This window comes from Myotis davidii, unplaced genomic scaffold (assembly GCF_000327345.1).
Source record: "Myotis davidii unplaced genomic scaffold, ASM32734v1 scaffold363, whole genome shotgun sequence".
In the NCBI taxonomy this organism is placed as follows: domain Eukaryota; kingdom Metazoa; phylum Chordata; class Mammalia; order Chiroptera; family Vespertilionidae; genus Myotis; species Myotis davidii.
The window spans coordinates 91,442-97,498 of NW_006294069.1; the positions used below are offsets into that span (position 1 = coordinate 91,442).

Here is a 6,057-nt window from a genome sequence, read left to right on the forward strand (position 1 = left end):
GCTCAGTTGGTTGAGCATCATCATCCCATACACCAAAAGGTTGCTGGTTCAATTCCCAGTCAAGGCATATGCCCGGATTGTGGGCTTGATCTCCAGTAGGAAGGAGGTGAGCAGGAGGCAGCAGATCAAATGTATCTCTCTCACATTGATGTTTCTTTCTCTCTTTCTCTCTCTCTCTCTCTCTCTCTCTCTCTCTCTCTCTCTCTCTCTCCCATCCTTCTACCCTCTCTAAAAATAACTGGAAAAAATATCCTTGGGTGAGGATTAACAACAACAACAAATCAATAAATAATAATAATAAATGGGCTCACTGGGCACAGAACTGACATCTCTAGCCCCACAAGGATGGCGCCTATTGGTAGGCCCCAAGGGTGGCCCGATGTTCCTGCTGGGGTGTCTTGCCACGTCCCCATTGCCATCATCTTTTTAACTAGGACTGTGGGGGCACCAGGAAGGGTGGGTTTTGCTGGAGTGAGCACAGCCCAGCCTGTCTCAAGCACTCACCAGCTCCTTGGTACCCAACTGGGCAGATAAGCAGGATTCTGCCCTCTTTTCCCTCTTACACTCAGAGCCTTGTCCCTTTGAGGAAATCCAGGAAGGCTGCTCTGCACTCAGAGAAAACGCTGTTCCAGTCTAAGGGCTTATAATGAACCAAATTATCCCGAATTAATTGGATGTCCTTAGCAGCATCAGGGAGGGGGTTGGGGAGCAGCAGCATCCACCAAGCCTGGGAAAGGGAAGCGGAGGCAGGACAGCCCACAATACAAAATGCACAGCTTGTGCGAGAGAAGCAGTCCTTACTGTCAGCTCTCGCCGAAATAGCCACGGCACCCACTCTCGCCTCTGACAGCACCTCTGGCCTGAAACTCGACTCTCAGCCTTCGCCTTTGAACAGTGTGCCTCCAGGTGCATCTGCCCTGGTTCACAGGAGCGATAACACAGCCTTGATGATAAGAATGAGCCGGTAGCAGCCCCCACTGCCCCACTGAGCTCCAGAGTCAAATTACAAAGGAATCGGGAGGCCCCCATCTCTTGGCCGTACATCCTACTTCCTGCCTCGATGGGACAGGCGAGGGAGGAGTCTCCAAGCTGAGAATCACATCTGGCTAAGTAATTGCAGGAAACAGAAGACTGAGGCTCAGAATAGCGCATGTGGTCTTCAGCCAGCGCAGAACAGAGGTGGTGCCGAGACAGGAGCACCTGCTAGCGGGATCTGAGCCCAGAGTCTTATCCTGGCTGTTACAGACCGGCTCTCTGACCCTGGACAAGACACTCCCCGCTCTGAGCTTCAGTGTCTTCAACTGAAGGTGCTGGAATGAAGAGTTCATCTCAATGGTGGGTCACAGACATTGGGAAGAGGCAGGGGTCTTGCAGGCATTGCTAAGGTTTAGGAATCTTTGCACGTACCGTAAGCAGTCTGTTTGTTGGGAAGAGACTAGCTCTCATGCTCACATGAACCATATGTTTTCCAAACGAACATAGAATCTATTAACAAAATAAAACTTTACTCTAAAGCAGTCACTGAGTTCACAGGAATTTTTCTTTTTTTATTTTCTTTTTTTTAAGTGACACTTTATCTTTTTTCATTTTTTTGGTGGTAAATAAGCATAACATAAAATGTACCATGAAATTGACATCCACATTCACTTTTTCACCTTCCCAAACTGGAACCCTGTACCCATTAAACTCTAATTCCCCATTATTTCCCCTCTACCCAGTCCTGGGAACCACTGGTCATTATTTCCTTAATCAAAAGGCGCTAAGAAGGAGCAAGTCTTCTCTGGGGTCTGTGGAATAAATTGATGTTAAAAAGAAGTCCTACCTCCTGAAAAGGAAGACCTAGATGGGCAAAACCCCAGCCTGAGCTGACATTTAGTGAGTCTATGTTTTCTAATGTTGGGAGGAATAAAATCAATCTGTTAAATTTTGTTATGCTGTAGTTGGTTTGGCTCAGTGGCTAGAGTATCAGCCTGCGGACTGAAGGTTCCCGGGTTCTATTCCGCTCAGGGGCACATGACCAGGTTGCAGGCTTGATCCCCAGTAGGGTGCGCAGGAGGCAGCCAATCAATGATTTTCTCTCATCATTGATGCTTCTCTCTCTCTTCCTCTCTGAAATCAATAAAAATATTTTTTACTAAAATGAAGATGAATTTACCTTTGAAAACTTTTCACACATATGGGAAGGTGGAGGTAGACCCTACAGAAAGTGTTTGCAGAGCCATCAGAGCAGTGGTTTCCCATGCAGGGCTGCAAAGGGCACACGAAGGAGCCTGGCCTGGAGCAGGTAATGTTCTCTAGATCTTGACCTGCTGATGGTTACAAGGGTGTGGACATATGGAAAAATTCACTGGGATGTTTGATTAAGATTTATGGACTTTGCTGCATGTATATTATATCCTGGATAGCATTGTTTTAAAAAGGAAGTGAGCCATCAGTTCAAAAGGATACAAGTAACAGCATCAGACCAGGAAGGGCCATATCTTTCCCCGCACCAGGTTGTTAGGTACGTGTGCGCCTTGCTTGTACAAACAGGGCAGGGTCCGCTCGATCCTGAAATAACGCCAGGCAATGGAGCATTTCTTTCTTTCTTTGTTAAAGAAAACTATAGAGAGCACCTTCTTTGATCCAGCCCCCTGCAAGGTCCTGGAGGTAACAGGGGAAGTCTCTGAACTTAGGAGCTGCATCGACCATCGACCATCGCTGTCTCACTGGTCCACCTACAACATACATGGTCGGGTTCTGTTTTATCTCACCTAAGTAGCTCTGGCTGCAACCTAAGCTTCTTTCCTCTTCTACTCTTTCAGCAGAGGTCATCTTAAAGACTCTCAGAGGACACATTGGCCAGATGATCATTAGTAGGAGTAATCCTCTTTGTCAGGCAACACAATCTTTATTCCTTTATAAACCTGTTCCTCTACAAACCCTGTGATCACAGCACCTTGGTTTAACACGAACAAGGTGGTATTGCAAGCTACCTGTGTATGTATCTTTGATCTGGAATTTCTTGAAAACAGGGAACTGCTATATTCATCTTTGTACTAATTATATTTAGTGAACACCAAATGTGTGTGTAGCATAGTGTCTGGCACATAGTATCACAAAGTTAATTGAACGGATAGATGAATTTATAAGTGGATAGATGAATGGAAGAGCAGTAAGCCCATAGTGGTTAAATGAGAGAGTCACACAGGAATGGCTGGACTGCAAGTGACACTTGTCCCAGACTTAGACCCACCCTCTCCCCTTGGCAGATAATAGCCCACATCATAAAACTTCCTGTCTATCCCTTTGAAGAGATGGGTTTGATTTACATCTGGCTGGCATCAGGCAGCAAAAATATGGGCCTTCAAACTTTTATTGCCTTTTTATTATTCCTGGTGACGCACAGAAATCTCATCCAAAACATTAGCAATTACTTTGAAGGTGCATGTTCCAAAGGTTTGGGAATGGGGTGTTTTCTAATTTGATAAGTCAGGTTGTTTCTGCCAGGCAGGCCCAGGGGCATGAGCAGGACTGGAGCTGATTTAAAAGCAGAATTGATCTTTCAAGCCTCATTTTCATTTCCATCAGCACACTATCAGACACCTTATGCCCGGGCCAGTTCCTGTCCATGTATAATTTATACATTTGACTTCAATAGATTAATCTCTGTCTCATTCACACGGGGTGGAACAGAGAGAACTCCCTCTTTTATTTTCCATGGGGAATGATCGTGTAGAGCTCCATATATTTTATTCTGTCTCTGCCCAGAGGATTCTTTTTTTAAAGACTAATTCCAAACTCACTCTCTTATTTATTAAGTCTTTAGGAACAGGTTGAATGGTAGACGTGTGTGGTGATTTCTGTTTATACCGGACATGGGCTTATCCCAGGCATATCAGAGAAGAGACCAGCCTATCATCTCTTGATAGAAATGCCCACCCACTTTGGGGTGGAATTGGGATGTTGGGGAAAAGGCTGAAGCTACCCCCACCTGATGCCAGGGTCAGTGCCACCAACCTCTGACCCCAGTGTAGCTCCCCATCCTTTGAGTTCCCAGGATCCTCCTCAAGGAGCATAAGTAGGTCTCCTGCAAGAAGTGGAGAACACCAGAGAAAGACTAGTTGCTCTTTCCTAAACCTAATAAATTCCCACAGCACCAGGCTATGTTGTCCTTCCCTTTCTCCATGTTTCTGCCCTATTGCCTTCTGGGATAATCTGTTCCAATTCTGGAATCCCAAAGTTTCAAGAACTATTTTGGCAGTGTCTGAATCCTTCCCCCACCCCTAACCTCACACCCAAAGCCTTTTATCAAGGAACCTAGTCTTCTCCGTGCATTAGCAGTTTCAGCCCTGGGAGTCAAGCCACAAGCCTTCGGGAAGCTATTCCTAGCTGGGCGGTGTGGCAGATTGTATTTTCTAAGGTGGCTGCCAACAAGAGCCCTCATCCCACGTGTTCTGAATGTGACCCTGGTGATTTTCCCATTAAGAGATACAGTCTATATCTCCTCCACTTGAAACTAGGGCCCAGGTGTGGGCAAACTTTTTGACTCGAGGGCCACAATGGGTTCTTAAACTGGACTCAGAAGAAGGAGCTGTGACCGTGTTTCCCAACGTTGCCATGTTAACACTGCTGCTGGTGAAGGAGCGGAGAGGGGGAGAGCAAGAGAGCCCACTAGGCAGAGGCAGACTTGTGACTATAGTAGAAGTAATATTTTTGCTTCCACCTGGCTCTCTGGGAACTCTCATTCTTGCAACAGCTGTCATGCTGTGAGGAAGCCCAGATCACATGGAGAGGCAACATGTAGGTGCCCGGGTGACAGCCCCTGCAGAGATCCCAGACAAAGGCCAGCATCAATGCCAGCCCTGCAAGTGAGGGAGCCTTTGAAATGACTCTAACTCCAGCTACCATCTGACTTCAATTGCCCAAGGGATCCTTAGTGAGAACCACCTACCCATCCAATTAATCTGCAAAACCATCAGAGTTAACAATAAAATGATTATTGTTAGTTTTCAGCCACTATTTGGGGGAACAATTCATTATGCAGCAATAGATAACTGAAACAGACATGGTTAGTAGAGCAAGTGAAGACAAAATTGGGCCTCTGGCAGCTTTTCACCTCCCCAGCTTAAAAGACACCCAACATTTACATAAAATCACATGCAAATGAGTGTTGGCAGCCTCCGATCCTCCTTCTCTCAGCAAACATTTGGAAAGGAGTACAAGGTAGGGAAGAAAGAGAAGCAATATTCATTGAATGCCTGCTGTTTGCCAGGTAGGCAACTTCTTATCTATTATACAAGAAACTGATGTCCGGAGAAGTTAAGTGACTTGACTAGGGTCACACTGCTAGTAAGTGTGCTGTTGGTAAAGTGAGGCCTGGCCCTAGCCGGTTTTGCTCAGTGGATAGAGCATCAGCCTGTGGACCGAAGGGTCCTGGGTTTGATCCCAGTCAAGGGCACATACCTCAGTTGCAGGCTCCTCCCTGGTCCGGGCCCTCGTCGGGACTCATGCAAAAGGCAACCAATCCATGTGTTTCTCTTACATTGATATTTCTCTCTGTCTTTCCCCCTCTCTTCTTCTCACTCTAAAAATCAATGGAAAAATATCCTCAGGTGAGGATGAAATAATAAATAAATAAATAAATAAAGTGAGGCCTGCATAAGTAGCCTATGGCCTGGGAAACATGTGGAGGAAATACATACTCAATAAAGATTAGTTGAATAAATGAATGAATGCACTCCACTTGCCTTCTCTCTCTAGCCATTTTCTTTCCCGGTGGGTAAGAGGGCAGGTTGAGCAGCCAATGGGACAACCCACCTGGTTTGCTTTTCCCGGGAAGAGCAAGAGAAGGGAGAGAGTTGCTGTGAGCTGAACCTAGGATCCCACTGTGGCTGTCTCCTGAGATAGGCTGGCCTTCCTGGCAGGTGGAAGTCACCATCCTACCCTCCCTCTCAGATCAGGGCCTTAGGGCTACCTCCTCTGGTCACACCCCTCTCAAAGGTGCAGCTCCCGGCCCAGATTCCCAGATGTCCTTTCGAGCCCACCACAGCCCCATCCTGCTTGTGTGTGCAGTCT

The 6,057-nt window shown here is 46.6% G+C and overlaps 1 long non-coding RNA gene across 1 annotated transcript; it reads right to left on the minus strand.

Moving 5' to 3' along the window:
• Positions 1-249: 249 nt before the first annotated feature.
• Positions 250-5,481, minus strand: LOC107183821. Its single transcript, XR_001514620.1, has 4 exons — positions 5,446-5,481; positions 4,000-4,069; positions 2,449-2,717; positions 250-1,367 (listed from the first exon to the last, which is right to left on the minus strand). It is a non-coding gene; the product is annotated as an uncharacterized LOC107183821 (long non-coding RNA).
• Positions 5,482-6,057: the final 576 nt, after the last annotated feature.